The 21,726-nt window shown below is 32.0% G+C and overlaps 1 long non-coding RNA gene across 1 annotated transcript in view; it reads left to right on the top strand.

Annotated features, from left to right (window-relative positions):
* The first annotated feature begins 729 nt into the window (after positions 1 to 729).
* The window catches only part of LOC140435924 (uncharacterized), a 35,245-nt gene continuing 14,248 nt past the window's right edge, over positions 730 to 21,726 (top strand). Inside the window, exons 1-2 of the long non-coding RNA XR_011950239.1 lie at positions 730 to 771; positions 17,343 to 17,384. This is a non-coding gene — a long non-coding RNA (uncharacterized lncRNA). The remainder of the gene's footprint in view (positions 772 to 17,342; positions 17,385 to 21,726) is intronic.

Here is a 21,726-nt window from a genome sequence, read left to right as displayed (position 1 = left end):
TTACAATTTGTTTAAAAAAAAAATTGAACAACTTTTCGTCTAAACGACCTCTTGAACCTTATTTTTGAGTATCTCATGAAAGTGATTATGCAAAAAAATCTCATTGGGAATATTTTTCTGAACGCACCCGAGCTGTTCGCCTTGTCTATGTGTTAAATTATAGCTATCTATCATAACTAAAATATTAATGGTCAAAATAAATTTTTTATACTTTTATATAATAATTTTGTTAGAAAATATTTTGACACTATTATTTTCCATTATAAAATATGTAAAACTAAAGCTAATCAAATTTTATTTTATATATTTTATTTTATAAATATATAAATTTCACGTTTTTTAGTTTTTGTGTTAACTAAAATACTTTGATTGTAAGGATATACAAATATTTAGAGCTATATACAAACTAGATATTATGGAACTACTTCTTATGGAAATCAAGATTTGTCGATTTAAAAAAGTTAAACATTAACATTAACATAAAAGTTAAAACAAAAAGATATTTCTCAAAAAAAAAATGTCTGGTCCCATTAAGTCTCATTATATTAATCCATTAAGGTAAATATTTTTGATAAAAATAGATATCGCCTGATATTTAACCATTATTCATCGAATTAACGTTACTGCGATCAGCGATGAGATATTAACGAGCTATAATTATATTTAATATATTAACATTAATTACCTCTAATATAAAAAGATTATAGTTTTTACTTTCAAGTTATTTAGCTTCATAGACGATAACGAGCTTAAACCAACGAAGAAAGCTAGGTAAGAATAAATAAAAAATTGAGTATTTAAAATTGTCATTATTTTGTAATAGTTATTAATTATTTGTCGTTAATAATAATAATAGTTATTAATATTGATACAAGAATAATAACTTATGCCGAAATTAAATAAAGTGATACTTTTTTACACGAATGTGAAATCAAAATAGATAAAAGAAATCGAAAAATATATTTCTATATTTATCTCCAAAAACAAAATTGGAATAAATAATCGTTTATTAAAACATTATGAAAGATCAAGTAAGTCACGTATTTCGGTTATACATCGGTATTTTGCAATACGTTTGTTATTAAAAACAAAATTTTTTGGTTGAATATTATAAATTTTGGTTCCAATTAGGTTAGTTTTTTAGTCTAGTGCGTGTTCCTGTCTAATCGTTAATGTTTTTTAGTGACGGCAAATACTCCTTACAATTCCTCTGCGACTTTCGACTTTATTTTAATTTATGGGGTAAAGTATTTTGTATCAGAATTCTCTAAGAATATATCCTAGAAATATCTTTCTATTAATCTACTCTATTCTCTATTTAACACCGATTCGTTGGTGTTCATATCTGTCCAGAAAATTCGAAGTATTCTTCTATGAAACCATATTTAGAATGGTTCTAGACTGTTGACCGTATTAGCCTTTAGAGTTCAGGTCTCAGTTCCGTAAAATAATAAACTAAATATAACATTGGATTATCCTTTGACGCAATTAGAGGTGGATGTTCCTAGATGGTAGAAGGATCCTTTCATTATTAGAAACGTTCGAGCTGTTAATTCTGCACTTAATCTCTTTATTTAGATCTAGTTGTTTCGCGATATAAAATCACGATCAAGTTTGGTTGATCTACGATCTACCTCTAAGGAAGCACCAACGTGCGGTTCGTAGTTGAATACTATAAATGTTGACAATGTCGTCAGAATACAGAATAGTATTAATAAATTTGCCTATGATCCTTACTATAAGGTTTTTATCTTACCAAGCCTGATTGAATGATAGCGGATATATAATTCATTCCTGCCTGATGCCTCATTGAATATAGCATTGGTCGGTTAGTATTAAATCGATTCAAACCCCTGCTTTCTGCTTTTATAAGTTTTCTATGATACGCAAATTTGGCGCCAATGTGTAACAATCTAACGACCCATCAAAAAAAAAGGTCGCGCTAATGTGTAACCATTCGAACGATCCATCAGAAACGGTGAGCGTCAATGTGTAACAATTTAACTACTCTCTGAAAGTTACAAACAATAAAATGGGTTATATATCAGGCTACCAGAACCAGAGTGGTCCAAGTGATAGAAATAAAAACTAGAGATATGAGACAAAATAGTTTAGTGAAATTTTCGAGTTAATGTAGAAAATTAAGTAAATATTAAACACATTGCTTAGTTCTCAGCATAATACTTTAAAAATTACTAAGATTGTAATGGGCTATAACCTGTCTCTTCCATAGAGACTCCCATAGATAGGCTTAGTAACATTGTCTACAACATTCCATGTCTCTCTTGCAACAATTCCTACATCGGTCAAACATCTCAGTTATTGAAATCACGTATTACACTACACAAAAGTGATTCTCGACTTCACCTTGACCGTTGTGCATTAGCCAAACATGTCCATTCCACTGGTCATCTCATGGACTATACGAACACTACAATTCTCCACCGTGAGAACAATAAATCTAAAAGAGAGTTCATCGAAATGTCTTATATTTTCCTTAACGACTTCTCCATTAATGTTAAGAGTGACATTAAGAATCCAAGCGATATATACCACTTCTTACTTAAATCAGATACCAAGAACAATACAACATTACAGATAACTTACTTATACTGATATATCCATTAACAACTAACCTACCTTTATAATTAATTTTCATTAACTAAAAAAGATAACTTTTCCTTGCTTTTCTTAGATACATCTCAATAAGATATAATAATGCATGAACAATAGAATATAATTAAATAAAGAAAATCAAAATAATATTTTCCTGTACTGGGATTTAATTTCATTCGTTTTTTACCAATGAACCTTAACGACATAAAGATTCATAAGAACTACTGAATTTGTCAGCGCTTGCTTTCTGGCTAAAACAGAACCTCACTTTTAAACTTTCTAAAAATCAAAAATTTAGTTATTGCCGACAATTCAAAAAATTACCTTCTTTTAAATGAAGTTACATTGGGTTTTTCGATTAACCTTGGGTATACCTTTGCGTGTTAAGTTCAAAGCTACCATACATTTCAAACCTTAAAAAAAACTTTTTTTGCACATAGTTACAAAACTAGATACATAGTGACACCACTATGTACTACTACCATTGTTTAAATAGGACTAGTTAGCCAACGCAATGTGTAAATTTGTTTGATTCTAATTGAGACAGTCACTAGATGTCACCACTCTTTCTGTCTCAATAGATTTTAATATACCATTGTTTGTTTGATATACATTATACTAGATGGTGCTATGTGAAAAAGTTAAGGACTAAACTAAACGTCCATTTTTGATCCACTGAATTAAATTCACCAGCGTTGCAATATTTCACTGACATAGTAGCAACAGGTGTACTTACAAATGTTACAAAAAACAGACCTTGAATCACTTAAGATATTCATTTAAAATAGAGTTATTACTATCAACTAGTAAATATCGTGTCAACTAAAATTGTACATAAACGTACATAAATAAGTTTAAAGAATTTAAATATTTTATTTTATTTGGAAGTGTATTACAAAAATTTGGTCCGAGGTAAGTAAAACATTTTAATTATATGTGTTTAAAACATAAAAAAAACATTGTATGAGAAAACAAATTAGGTATTTAGAAATAAATAAATGGTTTTTTACAGATGGCCGGAAATATTTGTTGTTATTACAAATGTGGTTTATCACCATACAATATTCATGGATTAAGAATGTTCAGATTTCCGACAAAAATCCTTCGGCTTGTCAAAGATGGATATTACACTCTGGTAAGTAAATAGAAACTTTTTTTATATTCTTTTATTTTACACCGTTTCCGTTACGTAATTAACTTGAAAAAATGTTTAATTTTTTTTTTCATTCATCATTTTTTATTATCGCCAGGGTGCACGCGTCATATTCGAGATGCATTAATTTGAATTTTACGTTTTCGTTGGTATTATAATTATGATATAATAAACTTCGGAAAAACAAATTAGTGAATAAATATCAAGTTAATAAACAAACAAAGTATTAGATATTTAAATATGTATTTCTTTAGCTATTTTTAGTTATTGTATTGAAAAGTAGAAATAAGTTCATCTTTATCGGAGAACTAATTTATACAAAGGTCCATCTGGGAAAAAATTATTGGTTTCACGTAAAAATTTTATACAGATATTTGAAGGTTCTAAAAGATATATGAGGGTTAGTTAATAATAAATCTGTGAAGACATACAGGCGATTTTGGCTATAAATGTTTTTTATCCAGTTAGAGAAAAATAGTTAAAATAAAAATTGTAGATTCAAAAAGTTCTTCCATTTGTGAGTTTCTAAATTAAAATATATAAAGAATTCACCAAAATAGTTGCAAAAAACCCTTGATTTTGCAGAAATTTATAAATTTTAATAACTTTGTTTTTGCATAATGGTATGTAATGTAACTAATAAAAATAGTAAGGATTTGTTTATCGTAGAAAGCGATTATGTAAACAACTTTTTGTTGACCTATCCCAGTTTAAAAAAAAATTATGTTTTACGTGCCACAGAAGCCAAGATATTGCAAATTCTGCAATCGCGCTTCATTTTGAAAAAGTTCAAATCTAAAAAAAAACCGAGCTCAAATGGAGAACCATTCTACTTTTCCGAAGCGGAATTTTACGAATACCATCATTTTAACGGGTTATAAATTTTTACTTCTTTACCGCATATACCATTATGTAAGTTGGAACGCACAATTCAGATCTTCATTTAGGGTCCCTTCAATTTTCAGCTCTTACTGTTAATAGACAATGGAAGTATGATTTTAAGAATAAAATTCTTTTTTTTTAACCCTTAACTACTGACGTGGATGTTTCAGGACGTAGACTCTGACATGCGGTATGTCATACCGTTGCCTATTTTCCTTTGTTTTTAATATGAATTTATCTTATATCACTGTATTTGTTTTTTATATCAACTACGGAATGATTCTTCAAATTGCTGTAGCATAATATACTGCTACAAGTAAAATAAACTTTACTTTTTCAAGAATATTATGAATGCATGCATAATATTTAAAAAAAATGGTGGACGTTACTACAAAATCGTTTATAAACTAAATTACAAGAAAAATTGATTACTTGTGACTAACAAATGGTAAAATAATGTTAAAAGAAATAGACCAATGATTTAAATTTAATGAGAAACTAAAATACAAAATTCTGACTATAACCAAAAATTACAATAAAATAACTAGTCATTTTGCGCGCAAGGTCCGCAATTTTTCTTTGTACACTGTAAGCACCCTGGTTTTCCACAAGAAAAGCACACATAAAAAGTCTTTCGCTTTAATGCACTTAGGCATAAGTAACACGTCTTCTTTTTCTCTAGCCTTTCTTCAAAATCTGCTTCTTTTTGGCGTTTTTGTCCTAGTATTCGTTCAATACCACATAATAATTCTCTCGGGATTCTGGGATTTTCGAGTCTTCTTTGTAGATGAGGTAAAACTAATTGTTTCGCCAACTCCTTTGTGTAGTTTAGCCTTTCCATATTATCTTCTTGTAGTGATTGGTACACAACAAGCGAATTAACAGCAGCTATATCAATGATGCGGTAAAAAATAGTAAGTGGCCATCGGCGAGAACGACGTTTTACAGAATATTTGGCACACTTGGCATCTAAAGTATCGACACCTCCTTTTGTACGAATATAATGAGCTATAATTTCTGGTTTTCCAGTAATCTGATCCGTGCCTATTGAATGGTGCATCGAAGAAATAAGTAAAACAGCCCTCGATTTTTTTGGCACATGGGAAATTAGGGATAAACTTTTCGTAAATCCGTAAGTAGTTGAATTTACTTGCCTACATCGGTGTGGCTGGAATTCCGGAGGGATTTCCCGTTTATTTTTCTTAAGGGTTCCCACATACGTTAACTTCTTTACTTCTAACTGCTTTACTAATTCTATAGAACTAAACCAATTATCAGCTGTGATATTACGGTTAGTTCCATAAATAGGTTTAGCAAGCCAAAGAACAGATTGAGTTGGTTTATTCATCTTCTTTTCTTCCTCAGATAACCCAGTTCCGTCAGTGTCCTTGCCTCCATATATATAGGCATTGTATAAGTAACTTGTTCGTGCATCAGTCAGGCACATTATTTTAATGCCATATTTCACAGGCTTATTAGGCATATACATTTTAAACCTACACCTTCCCCTAAAGCCGACCAACATTTCATCAATACAAACACATGTGCCTACGGAATACAGTTTTTGACAATTTGATATGAATATATTAAATATGTTACTAATGACTGCTGTTGGATCTATCTTTTTTCTTTCTTCTCTATCCAGAGGGTTATCAAAACGTAAACATTTTAGAAATATTGCAAATCTTTCTTTTGACATAGCACATCTGAATATATCTCTACCAGTACCATCTGTAGCAAATATAGAATTTATATCTTCGTCATTGGATTTGAAAGCTGATGAGTATAAAAGCAATCCCAAAAAGGCTCTTAGTTCTATTTCATCAATTTCATTTAGTTCTGGTCTATTCATTCTTTTATAGTTTTCACGAATTGCACGTAATTTATTATTTGTCCATTTACGTATTTCTTGTATTATATCCTCAGAAATAAGAAAATTAAAAAAATATGATGAAGTTTCGTTTCTTACATCTCTGGACCGCACAGCTGGTACTTTTGTTACAAGGTTGTGTAACGGAGTTCTTACATTTTTTGAGGGTGCTGTAGTAGACCACTTAAAACGATTTTTGCCATAAAAATATGACTTACCATTATCATTTAAATGATATTCGTCTTCAGAACTTTCCGACTGCTCACTTCCGGTGTCGTGTGAACTTTCAATACATACTTCTTCGCTTACATCCTCAACATCACTATCACTAAAATATTCTAAATCACTAGGTACTTCGTCAGCCCATTGAAATAAAACAGCCTCAAAATCATCATCTGAAAGCTTTACAGTTTTGCGGCTAAATTTAGAACAACTGGATGAACTTGCTGCCATACTAACAGCAAAAGAATACACTACACTGCTTTTAACTATAGAAACGTAAATACTGACATGCGGTACTTGATACCGCAAGAAAACTTTATGTCAACGTAGCTCAAAGACTAAACGTGTACTAAAACTGCAGCAGTTGAGAGCAGGTACAAATAAACCAAACTTGAAGGTACACAGATGGTGTTCTAAGAATCTTTTATAAAACACGTTTTACAACAAAATATATTTTCGGCTCGGTATGGCATACCGCATGTCAGTGGTTAAAGGTTAAATATAAAATGCTCTCTTGCCTAGTAATGGTCATAGAAGATTCTGTTTTTTTTAGAAAGTGTGTTTTTCACCAGTTTTTCATAAGCCTCTAAATAAGTTTGTGGCATAAACGATATCAACGTTATTATAAATGTTTATAAACAGATTAAATAACCTATAAACTATTTGCTCTGATTGATATTTAGCGCACTTTAATAACTTATTAATTTCCATAATTTCAAGGAGCTATGTTACATGTCCTTGCCCAAAAAAGAGTTATTATAATTTATAAATAACTGCAAAAATAAGGTTTTTTTTTGCAACTATTTCGGTTAATAGTTTTATGTATTTTAATTTGGATACTCTCAAAAATTACATAACTTTTTATGATCTACAACTCTAAAAAAGCTGAAAAAATCTTAAACAGGTATAAGTCTCTAAAAGGTATATGAGGGGTAGCTGATGACCATTATGTGAAGACTTCAGCTAATTTTGCTTTGCTTTTTTATTAAACAATCGTAAAAAGTGAAAAAAGTTTATGCGCATAAAACGTTTCTTATTCATGTTAGAGATATATGGTTAAAATAAAAGTTATAGATCATAAAATGTTCTCTAATATTGATATTTTTATAATTAAAATACATAAAGAATTTACCGAGATAATTTAAAAACCCTTATTTTTAAAGTAAAATTTAAAAATGTTAATATAAATATAAATAATATAAATATAAATAACTTTCTTTTCTGCATAACGATATGTAATAACTATTTAAAATTATGGCAGTTAATGAGTTTTTAAAGTGTGCTAAATATCATACAGAACGACCATACAGTTTATGAGTTATTCAATTTAGACCGATTATTTAAACAACTGTACTTGACCAAACAGTCACTCTAGGGTTATTTTGTAAATAGATATCGATTTTTATGGCTTCGTTTTAAATTATTAAAAAAAAAACATCAAGATTATATTAAATTTGTTTTTAAAAATGAGTTTGAAGAATAACAAATTTTTAGCATATAAAAATTTCTAATAACTTTGACTTTTTTATGTCATACACTTGTATGTAGGCTCAATATAAAGCTAATAAAAAAAAAACATTTAAAAAAAAACCAAAACCTTCTATGGCCCAGAGGAAATCAAATAGCATTTTTTTTCTTATTTAAGAAATTGCCAATATTTTCATTGTTTATTAACATTAAGAGCTGAAAATTGAACACATTGTAAAATAATATCTAAATTTTATAATTCGATTTATAAATGGCATACACACTGAAGAAGTAAATTAGTTTTGAAACATTAAAATAATGGTACTCGTAAAATATCGCCACAGAAAAATGCAAGGGAGATCTGTCCGCTGCAATTTCTCAGCTTGTTTCTTGTTATTGGTTATGGAAATTTCTGTTTTTTTTTTAAAGTGCTTTTACACCAGCTTTTCATTGAGCCTACGTACAGCCGTATGACATGAAAAATATCAAAAGTAGTATAAATGTTTAGAAGCTAAAAAGCACTTTTTCAAACTGTTTTTTTTTAATAAAATGTTGAAGTTTATAAAATAAAGCTTCAAATAATCGATTCAAAAAACGTCAAATAACTGTCAAAGGTTAAACACCCTTTTTAAAGTTCCTCACGGATTTTAAAGATTTAAAAAGTGTTAAACAGATAAAGTAATTCATCGACGAGTTAACAATACGAAGCGAAGTTCTTTAATCACAATGTGATAAGAAAACGAGTATCAAATTTGGTTTTATATTTCAATAGTCGAATTTAATTGCGGCTATATTGGTGTAATTAAAGAAAACCAGTGAAAATCCCAAGAAATAGGTGAGATCCTTTTTTTCTTTCTTTCCAGTTTGGAAGAGGGTCCATTAGGTACTCACATTTAGGTATTGTGTTACGGTCTGGGTAACCAGGACTACACATCATGAACAGCAATTAAATATTTACATTTACAGAAAACAACTTCAATTCCAACCCAAAATCATATGTCGTTGACGCAGTCTCTAGACCTCCTTCCCGTTCGTTTTCTAAAAGGGAACAAGTTATTGTCATGCACTCCATTTTGAATACTGTTTTATTTAAATATATTAAAGAAATTGGTGAAATAGTTTATCCAAAAAATATTACTTTTACATCTCGCATTTCGAATAATCGAATCTGCATTTTCCTCACTTCTACCGCCATCGTTGATCAACTAATACACCGAACGTCATAATTAATTCCACCGTCATCTTTATCTGCAGGCTTCTTTCTGCGACCAAAAGAATCCCTATTTCAAATGTATCTCCTTTCATCCCGCATTCCTAATCGAGCAGTCCCTAAAAAATACGGAACATCAGATGATCAATAGGCATATATCATGAGTTTTCCTAGGGTAACATTTGAAATAGCTGACAAGGTGAACTTCGAAGTTCAATCTTCTGTGTTAATTAACCATGAAAATACATCCTTTAAAATATTTATATTCTCTGACAGACTATAGTGTTTTCTTTGTAAGCTTACGGGTCGTACCGTGGAGTCTGATTGCAAAGTCTCCAGTTGACCAGATCAGACACTCATTGCAGCTAATGCTCCTCCCTCTTCTTCATTTTCAGCTGACTCTAAGGAGTCCTTAATCCTGAATCCTTAACTTCATCAAAAGAATTTCTATCTTCGGAAATTGAGTCCATCTCCGTTAACTGCATACCCATCCTGGCTGCCATTATGGATTTATCCATCTCTCGTCGTACTAATTCAAAGCCCATGTTGGCAGTAGGACAAAAAAGGGGACACTTCAATGACAGTTCTCATGATACTCCTACCATCTATCTTCATCCGGTATTCTTGCTCTATTAAGTTCTTTTCCTCCTTCGACATTTTCAATGCCACCGAAACCAGCCAAAAAATGTCCAAATTTAATCTTTGATTGGATTACTCGATGAAACCTTATTATATTTCCGCTATAGAAATGATTTACAAAGATAATCCGACTAATTTTACACTCAATTCCACGCAACTTATTACATTTCTTGAGAACTCTTTTGTATGTATCACCCCACTACAAAAAGCTTAAAAATCCTCCAACATAGATGGTATTCAAAAGGACTTATTGCAGCTCTACATAGGTACAAGGAAAAGATCACTAAAAAACCGTATCACTAGAATCTTAAAAAAGTTAAAAGAACAGCCTATCTCCGACTTACAAGAGTATATATAAGTGCATCCTCTGATAAATCTTCTGATGTCAAATCTAATCACAGCATACATGATGAATAGAATTTCTCTCTTTCTCTCGCATTTATTCATTTTTTCTGCTCTCTGTATATTTTTAATTCATCTTTTGCCAAATTTAGACACGATATTTTAAGTAAGAAAACTTTATGTACATCAAATACTAGCCCAAGTCCAGTTTGGAAAAAAAATTGTTAACAAAAAATAACCTTAAAATATCCAATCTCTTTTTTAATCGAAAGGTTATCCTTGACAATTAAGAGACAGCCAAGATTCTGGCAGAAAATTTAAAATAAAAGTTTTGCAACAAATCTGGACCTAACTATATATACTCTTTTCTTCCTTCGCCCTTTCATTATTCATCCTCAGTTTCACAACAAGATACCAATCATTCGAACTCTCTTATAAACTATTTCGAACTAAAAGCTGCACTCAAATCCTATAAAAACACAAAAATTAGGGTTTTCTAGAATTATCTTGAAAAATTTCTCGAAAATTCCTTAGGCACCAACGAACCTCTAAATGAAGCCAGTAAATTTACCACTGACATACCGCTGACAATCGTTAATGAAAGATCTTGCCCTAATCTATACTAAGATAAAAGAAAAATCATTACAAAAAAAATTTTTGTTAAAATCCTTTATAAAAGGTACATAAATTAAAAAACCCAAACGGGCTATGTCATGAAGACAAATTGTTTTCGGAATCCATATTCCATCATCAGTGTCTAGGTGTACATTTTTTGAGCCACTAAATATCTGGGTAAAAACCCGATAAAAGTTATATGTTACAATTTAGTTTACATTATTTAGTTTTTAGTATATTAGGATGTTAAAGTTACCAGTGGATATGATAACTCCACTCTCATTTATAAAAAAAACTGTTTCACAAATCCAAGGCAATAAAACTAACCTTCATCCTATGAATTTAGTCATCCTTCATTCCTATATCCTAACTGTTTCTCCTATCATCTTCTTCAACAACACAGTTATCTCTGACAGTCAATTCATTTCTGACACACTCGCTAATGGGGTTGAAGACAGATTCAATAAAAGTAATTTAGCTTTTACTCCCAGTTCTTTACGCGCTCAATCTTTCTCCACCATCTCGTCAACTCCACACGATGTCAAGTTTATGAACGGCTTGTTTACCCTAAATAAACTAAAATTTACCTTGTTTTCATTTACAAAATCTGCTGATGATCCCGATGATATCCCTTATATATTTTGAAAAAATCTCTCTAATACATCTCTCTCCAAACTTCTCGAAATTTATAACCTTATCTAGAACACACAAAAATTCCCAGATGTTTGGCGCAATTCTATAATCATTCCAATTAAAAAACCTGACCAGCCCTCTATAACTCCAATATCTTTCGTCTGATTTCTCTTACTTGTATTACCTGCAAACTTCTTGAAACAATGATCAATGAAATACTCACGTGGTTCGTTAAACAGTATAATATTATTCCCGACGCTCAATCCGGCTTCCGACGTAATCGGTCTACTATTGATAACTTTTTTATTTTTCAAACACACATTTCTTAAGCAATCTATAATCAACAAGATGTCGTAGCAACTATATTTAACGTTGAAGGGGCATTTTATTCAATCTCCAGAAAAGCAATCATTGACAAAAACTCCCACTATAATTTAAATGGTAATATTTTCTCATTTGTAAAAAAATATCTAATTGAAAGAATCTTTAAAGTCCTTGCCAAGGGTAAACTTTTTCGATCTCTTCCTCAAAATTAAGGTGTCCCTTTAGAATCTGCATTAAGTTTAACTTTATTCATTCTTGCCATCAACGAAATTTGCCTCCCATCAAATATGTTCAATACGCTGATGACCTAATCATTTACTGCCATCTTAAATATGTCCCATCCTCATATAAACTTATACAAAGTGTAGTAAATCTACTTCAAGATAGATTTAACAAACTAGGATTATCACTCTCTGAGAGCAAAACCAAATTAATAAAATTTTCCATAGGGATTTTCACTCCCTTACCCCAAATTTTATTTAACAATTCTCTACTTTCTGGTGTTAATTATTGTAAAATTCTCGGTTTTATGTTTGACTCCAGATTAAATTGAAAAAATCGAATCTCTGAACTTAAAATCAATTGTTTTAAAAGGTTGAACATTTTTAAACCCTCAGTCATCTTCAATGGGGTGCCAATAAAACTACTTCTAGGTCTGAGCGCTTTTCGCTTTAGTCCTATTGAGAGTGTATACCGTGAATCTAATGAACTTTCTCCTACCCTAAGACGATAATCACTTCTACTTTCGTATGCTGCATCAACATCTGCAAATCCATGTAATCTTGTTCATTCCCTAATTGCCACAATGCCGTCTTCTTCCACTAACAATAACCAACACCTTATCATAAAACCTATACCTCAATTAATTTGTCCACTACTTAAAAATATTGACCTTTTTCTGACTAGTTTATTTCCTCTACCTTTACTTCCCCTCTGGGCTAAAGATATCCCTTCAATATATACCTCACTCACTATTTTTAACAAACTTGAATCTTCTAACCTTCTTATAAAGAAAGCATTTTTAGAATTTAATTCTCTATACAGATGCTTCTAAAACTACCACTGGTATTGGTTGTGCAGTAACCACTAAACATGAACTTGTAAGATCATCTCGGTTACCCTTAATATGCAACGTTTGCACAGGTGAACTATATAGTATTGTGTTGGCTTTTAAATGCATCTCACATCAAAACAGACATATTGCCATTTGTTCAGATTATCTTTCATATATCCATTTAGTCAATACAATTTTCACTGAGCACCTATTAGTTCAAAACATTCATGACATATACCAAAATCTCTCTGCTTACGATGTAACAGTCTCTCTCATATGGCTGCCTTCTCACACCGGAATTACTGGTAATAAAACAGCAGATCATTTTGCCAAAGAAGCTACCAACCATGGGGTGACTGAAGTCACTCCAATTCAACTAGCTAACGAATCTCGAAATTCGTTTTTAAAAAGTCGGTAGAGGATACTTGACAAAACTTAGAGCAAAAGAGCAAAACAACTTTTCATAAACTTCAATCTTTTATTGGTCATCTCTCCCTAGACTTCATAACTAGAAGAGACTATTAAAACTACGAATCAACCATACCAAACTTACTAACTGCAAACAATTCACCAACCTGTATAAAGCACTGGATTTGAAACCTACTCTAAGGAACTAGAGAATTGTCTACCTCTTCCTCAACTGTAAATTGTATATGTTGATTATGATACTTGAAAATGTTGACTATTTCAATAATTTTGTGTTTAGGAAGTGCCAAAACTAAATCATCTACATATCTTTAAAAAAAGGAATGAAAAAAGTGCAATTGTTGATACAATCACTGATAACATCATCCTTGATATAGCTACTTAGAATGGGTGAAAGACTAGATCCCATACCCATACCCATACTACCAAAAAAATTAAAAATATGTTGGCATAACTGCCAAGTTATTTATATTTTGAATACAGAACTTAAATTGTTTTTTTACTTTATTGTGCAGAAAATTGCCTTTTTTTTCAGTTGTGTTAATAATAATATTGTTGTAGGTAATGCTGCATTGGAAAGTCTGGAGCTACCCGATTTAAAAAAAAATTTCTATGCAGTAAGCATTTTGACCAAAACTATCTAAATGCAAACCAAAAAAATATAGTGAGGTAGAAGAGGAAGGTTTGTTAACGACACCACGCGTTTTTCATACGTTTTCGATAGCAAAACAACCATCCACGGTGCCAATAGTGTTTCGCACTACATACATTGCTTATTTTAGTTCATGAAATCAATGTTACAATCAATTTTTATCACTAATTGTATCTCTATCACTTTGTAATTTAAAATTATTTCATTAATAAACAGCTCATTCATTTAAACTTCTCATTCATATAAACAGAAATACAAAACTGGTGTTTATTATATAAAATACATAAATAAATAAAATAAAGGATACTATTTATTAAAGTGTTGTTAATTATTTTTCCTTTTATCCCAACACATAGATTAATTTGTCCCTAAATATGTGTTGCCTCTTGTTGTGGCATATCGATGTGTTTTTTTTATATTTACTATATTTTCAAACGTCATTTTAAAGATTAAAAGATTGAAAATTTAATTTTCTCAAAACATACATAAAACCATTGTTTAAAAAGATTTTCTTTTTTAAACAATGATAAAACTTAAATCTTGACTAAAAAATAAACCTCCGCATGAGTGTTCTAAGACGATAGCAATCGAGTGTATTTCAATTAAATATTTAATCCTTTTCTAGCAAATCATATAACCAAAATAAATATTTGATAAACTAATAAAAATTAAAAAAAAGTCAGCATTTACCTACTTTATTTAAATAGATTACTAACCGATTTAGATTTAGCAAGTCTCAAAGTATAAAAACAATTTGAAATATTCTCTCGAAATAGTCAAGTTATCTTTCAGTAGACGCATACAACGATAATGACAATAAGCATTTTATTAAAGTCTTATATTTTCTTCACAATCTGGCATCCGTGTACAGGTTTGCCTTAGTCATGAAACAGGTAAAAATATACTCGAATAGAATCCTGCCGAGAATTAAGTTTCTGTTAATAGTTTTTTAAATTTATGACTAGAGGCCGCCATATGACGGCAGAGTAAAAGTCAAACGTTTGTTCCATAAGGATTGTCTAACTAGTCCTATTTAAACAATGCTACTACATAGTAACACCACTATGTTACTAGCAAAGTTTTTTAATATTCTAACTACGGTAAGATCAATAATGTTTTAATAGATAATATATGGTAGCTAATTATAATTTATTCTCTTTTAGCCCTGAAGAAGCCAAATTAATTCTCTTTGGCGAAAACGTTCGGCGAAACAATTGATACTCATTAGAGTCTTTCTTGCAGATTTCCCCAATATTTAAGAGTTTACTATTTAACTTATCTGCAAAGATTAAATTTCTTTTCTATATATATATATATATATATATATATATATATATATATATATATATATATATATATATATATATATATAAATATATAAAATTTGGAAAATAGTACTCTTTGTATTTCAGGGTCGATCTTCTCGTGGCATTTTTCTTTACAGGGACATCGATATTGTGTATTTATCGTTTTAGCGAGAACGAGAACACCTTTAGTGTTAGTGTATTCCTCACCTTTAAATCGTTTGGTTTTTCTCATATTTTTTTTTCACGTATTTTTCTTGTAAATGCGTTTCCTTGCCGTCTTTGTAGAAACTGACGACTGGTCTTCTTCATTAGACAAATTATCAAGAATATGTTGCAAATTTGGCGAAGAGCTTCTGCTGCGGTGATCTGGAACATACTCGGAATCTGAATCGTGATATAACTCCTCTGGGCTTGATCCAAGTATATCTCGTAATTCATTTTCGATGTTATCAGTAGTTTTAGCTCCACTTCCTCCATCATGTGCAGTTGCTACAGCTCCAGGAACATCTGCAGCAAACAAACACAACAATAATTACTATTTATGTAAGATGTAAGCTTTGAAAAAATTAAAACAATACAATTAATGTTTTTTGTAGGTTATGTTAGCTTGACAAAGGTTATAACAGTTGAATTATTGGTTAAATAACAGAGAAACTCACCTTTTACGTTACATGCAGTGCCTTCCGCGCCTTCGTCTTCACTTTCATTCATGTTGTTATTGATTTTCTAATTAAAACACTGTTATAAAATGAGAAACACGCGAATAGCGTCTCAATAATAATCACAATGACAGTTAAGCGTTGCCAATGCCAGAGTGGCCCAAGTCACCTGGGTCACTATGATTTTTAAAATGGAGTATAAAATTACAATGCCAAAACAATACTAGTGTCGCCATCTGTTATTTTCGGAGAAAACTAATCTTGGGCCACTGTGGCTTTGAAAATATTATTATTTCACATCGTTTTGTGATAAAGTCTATATATGAAAAAATTTCCTTGGGCCATTCTGGTTCTGGTGGACTCATATTAGGATTTCTAAGGGATAAATCACCTGGAAAAATTAGGATATAAGATTAGACGAAAAAATATCTAAATATAAATCATGTGTAAGACCAATAATCACATATGCAATAAAGATGAGAGTCCATCAGCAAAAACAAAAAGAATACTTAAAACATCAAAAGTAAGAATCTTGAGATTAATTTCTGGGCAAAAATTAAGAGACAAAATACCAAATAGCCAAATAAGAGGATATTGTACGATACTTGAGAAGACAGTAACGAGTCCAGCATGCATTGCAACATTATTTTTCTTCTTCTTTTTATGTAGACATGACTCTGTCTGTTTTTTAATGTGCCTCCAGTAAGTTGTAGTTTCATCGTTTACGTGGTCTTCATACTGATCGTCTTTCTATTGGGAACCGTCTCTTACCATCTTTGCTACTCTATTTGATGTCTTTCGGGTTATATGCATTGCACCATTGTGTGGGCATATTATTGAAGCAAAACTTCTATACTGGCATTGTATTTCTTTTTTGTCTCTACAGTAAAACGCTGATTTGACAGATTTGTCATAAGTAAACAACGTATGCTTTGTTAATACGTTATCAGGTGGCGTTAGAAGCAAACATAATAATTTATTGAATTTGTTTAAAATATAAAAAATAGATAAACAATAAAAGTACTTAATTAAATTTTAAATATATTATTTAAATTTTAAAAATACAGAAAACATAGTACGAATCTCCGAGCTAGTCTACAGTACCGACTAATGTGCCACTTTTTTCTATCCCATCTAAAGGAACTAAAAAAGGTCAACACACGTATCCTCATTCGCACCTGAGCTAGATGCTTAATAGTTAATGCCTAAGCCTAAAATTAAGACTTAATATTGCGTATTATAAAACATTAATTTATTTTCTTTTTTCACAGTGTCATTAACAATGAAAAATCTCAGCGCAAGGTATAGGAGGAGTAAGAAAACATTTTTATTCCCTTAATTATTGGTCTTTAATACTTTGTTTTACCCCCAAAATTCATTTTTGAATTTGCGAACTACAAAATTATTATTATATATCTTATATTTTCCATAATACACTCTCATTATTTTTCTTTTCCTAATCAGCTAAATGAGTTACCCAACAAGAATTCCCATACAAACACGCCTGTGTAATAGATATATAAATAGTTTATATTTTATGTATAGTAAAACATTGGTGAGTTTAAATCCTACTTAAAAATCTCATTTAAAAAATTCTTTACAATCGATTCCACAATTCCTCCGAATCAGAAATAACTCTGTAACTTCATATAAATTCCATCCGGGAACCTACGCCATAGAGTCTACAGAACGGGATGAAGATTTAGTAATGACAAGAAAGTTCTTCAATGGTGATTGAATCGACTATTCACGAACAATGGAAATGTTGGAGATACATTCAAGGGTTTATCGTGACACGAAAAAATTATGAAACAATTCGACGAAACTTTACGAATTATCAAAGAAACGTTGAAACTTAACTAGAAGTAACGATGAGAAAATGTTTGCAGAAAAATTGACGAATCTTCTGAGAAAAACTGGGGGAAAATTACGCAAAGTTTTAATAAATATCGATGATGAATTTTTAGGAGCTTTTAAAACTCTTTTTTTTTTTAATAAAAATTGGAAGACATTTCTACAACCCTTAATAACATGTAGATATATGTAGATGATCTAGAGAGATTAAAAAAGAAAATTAAACAAGGTAGGTGCTCTAAATATTGCCACTGTTTCTAATACTGCCACCCCTTATATTAAATATATAGTATTGACGCTGCAATTAAGGTGCCAACAGTGTCAAGTCTCTTTGTCTATCAGCAACTATCAGAATAGATATTCATTAGATGTAGGAGCTCACTATTTATTATTCGTGTCCGCGTTATAATAATAATAAGAGTAGGTAATGTCCCATAGGAATGGCTATTGTCAACATTTGTAACACTACCAAAAAAACGATCTGCGAAAACGTGCGAAGATTTCCGAACTATCAGCCTTACGAGTCATGCACTTAAGATTTTTCTTAAAATCATTCATGCCAGAATTTACAAGAAATGCGAGGAAAATGTCGGTGAAATGCAATTTGGATTCCGCAATTCCATGAGTACACGTGAAGCACTTTTCACCTTACAAGCCCTACTTCAGAGATGCCGCGATGTCATTCGTGATATGTATTTGTTTTATTGACTACGCCAAGGCATTTGACCGTTGTCAGCACCAGAAAATGGTCGCCGCCCTACAAAGAGTAGGATTGTAGGAGAAGGACATTCGAATCATCATGAATTTATACTGGAACCAGCGAGCTCAAGTCAAGGTCGAAGGCCAGCTGACAGACCAAGTGAAGATCATGCGAGGAGTAAGGCAAGGATGTGTGCTCTCGTCGACTCTTTTCAATATATACTATGAGAAAATTTTTACTGAAGCCCCCACAAACCTAGAGCGGTGAGCGGTGAACGGTGAATACATCAATAATATCCGCTACGCCGATTACACTGTGTCACTAGCAACCAGCCTAAATGATCGATAAGCCTTACTAGACCGAGTGAGAACTGTCAGCCGTGCAAATTTAAATCCCGGGGCACTAATGACAGGTAGCGAAGAGATTCAGAGAGTCGACAGATTCACTTACCTCGGAATTATCCTCAACTCACAATGGGACTACGCTCAAGAGATTAGATCCAGAATTGAAATTGCACTGTCTACATTTATCAAGTTGAGATTCTTGCTGTGCTGCAGTGATCTCAGTTTGGAAACCAAGATGCGGATAGTGCACAGAAAAGCGGATTGAAGCATTCGAGATGTGGATCTACAGGAGGATACTAAAAATATCGTGTGTGGACCATGTCACCAACGTTGAGGTCCTACAGCGCATAACAAAAGAAAAAGAAGTGATAAATTTAGTGAAACAACGTAAGTTTGAGTACCTCGGCCACGTGATGCGGAACGAAGAAAAATATCGAATTCTTCAACTCGTTATGCAGGGTAAAGTATTTGGCAGGAAAGGACCGGGATACCAACAAAACCACGATAGCTGCCTTGACGATCGCCAACATCCGGATCCGATAAGGCACTGAAGAAGTTATAAATAAACCTGTTTTTCTCGTTGATCCTACGGAAGATATATTAAAATTTTCTGGATTTTTGTAGTTTAGTTTAGGTAAGTACACTACAATGGTTCTTATTTTATGAATTGCATGAATTATTTCAATTGCAACTTTAAGTTACGGATTTTTCTTCTGCACGTCATTTGTTCCTAATATTGCCATCGCTAATAATTCCTAATACCTATTGCCAGTGGCAATATTAAGGACAAAATATTAAACTCTTTTGCAGAATGCCTAGAAAACGAGATGAGTGGTCAGAAGAAGATTTAAGCTCGGCGCTGCAAGCCATGGTGAACGGAACGGCCAACAAAGATGCTGCCAAGCGTTACAACATTCCTCGTTTAACGCTAGGTCTTCATCACAGAATACAAAATCCCTTAAGAAAGCTTGGAAGATCTCTGGTGTTGTCTGCAGCACAAGACAATGATCTTGTCAAAAGAATTTACAAATTAGCTAAGGTAGGAATGCCTAATTATCATAAACACCATCAGATTTGCAGATGACACGGTAATTATGGCTGAGAATATAGAAGAACTACAAACTTTACTAGATGCAATAAATAGTGAATGCATTCAAATGGGACTTGACATCAACACGGATAAGACCAAATTTATGATAGTATCAAAAGAGTCCAATAAATAATGAACAACTAACTCTTGGTGGACAGCAAATAGAGAGAGTGACAAAATATAAATATCTGGGAGCTTACATCAACACAGAATTAGATCCAGACCAAGAGATCCGGGTACGAATAGAAATGGCAAGGGCAGCGTTCTTAAAATTCAAGCAATTGTTCTGTGACAAAAATCTGAATACTGCGCTGAGACTGAGGTTTGTTGAATGTTACGTCTGGTCGCAACTATTGTACGGGGTAGAAACATGGACACTAAAAGCGCAAATAGTTAAGAAGATTGAAGCCTTTGAACTTTGGATATACCGGAGAATGTTGAGAATTCCATGGACTGCCAGGGTCACCAATGAGGAAGTGCTGAGAAGGATGGGTCGAGACAAAAAATTGTTGAGAACGATAAAAGTACACAAGACTACATACCTTGGGCACATGCTGAGAAATAATAAATATAGTCTTCTGCAGGTCATCATGCACGGTAGAGTCGATGGCAAAAAGGGAATAGGTAGAAAGAGGAAGTCATGGCTGCGAAATATTCGAGACTGGACAAACATGACTGCAGACGAATTATTCCATGTTGCAAAAGACAGAGAAGCTTTTAAAAATGTGGTCGCCAACCTCCGTTAATGGGGACGGCATAGGAAGAAGAAGAAGGAATACCTATTCCAAGCAAGGTTATAATGAAAAGTATGTTTTCTGACACTAAAACAAATCACATACCAAATCCATTTTCTAAAGAATCGAATAAAGCTGGTAACAAATGGCTTAAGTTATTCTTGCCCAGGCATCGAGACGTAGCCAGACGAAAAACTCAACAAATGAATATGGCTCGAGCCCAAAAAATAAATAAAACAATCGTCGATGACTACTTTCATAAATTGAGAGATACCATAGAGAAGCTAAACATATTTGACAAATCTGGTTGCATATATAATATGAACGAAAAAGGATGCAGATTAAAAATTCTTAAGCAACAAATTGTTTTTGCTAAATGGGGAGCAGAATTTAACCACATCCAAACACGGAGAAAACGTGTCAATTGTAGGTTGCGGAAATGCTGTTGGTCAACCCGTATCGTCTTTTGTGCTTTTTAAAGGTCAAAGGTTTAAACCTAAATGGTCTGATCAATTACCCCATGGCTCAAAAGCTATTGTCAAAAATAAAGGTAGTATAACATGCGAAGCTTGACCATTTCTCTTTATTCAGCAACCCTGGTCCTACCCTACTAATATTTGGAGGAGTGTTAAACGTTACCTAGATATTTCCATAGTTAAGATAGCTAACCGCATGGACATAAAGTTATTTTGTCTTCATAACAATACGTCACATGAGTTGCAACCTATGGATAAATCAGTGTTTAAAAGCTTTGAGACGTTTTGGGGCCCAGAACTTATACAGTTTTTAACAACAAACCCTGGCAAGGCTGTTATCAAAATTAGGTTTGGAGAAATTTTTCAGTTAGACTAAAAATAATAATACCATGAAACATTACGTCTGGTTTTGCCGCCTGCGGTGTTTATCCGTTTAGATCAGACGCTGTACCTGAAG

Source organism: Diabrotica undecimpunctata, chromosome 3 (genome assembly GCF_040954645.1).
Source record: "Diabrotica undecimpunctata isolate CICGRU chromosome 3, icDiaUnde3, whole genome shotgun sequence".
NCBI classification, from domain to species: Eukaryota; Metazoa; Arthropoda; class Insecta; order Coleoptera; family Chrysomelidae; genus Diabrotica; species Diabrotica undecimpunctata.
Note: the sequence above shows the minus strand (reverse complement) of the source record. Positions and strands in the feature narration are given on the sequence as shown.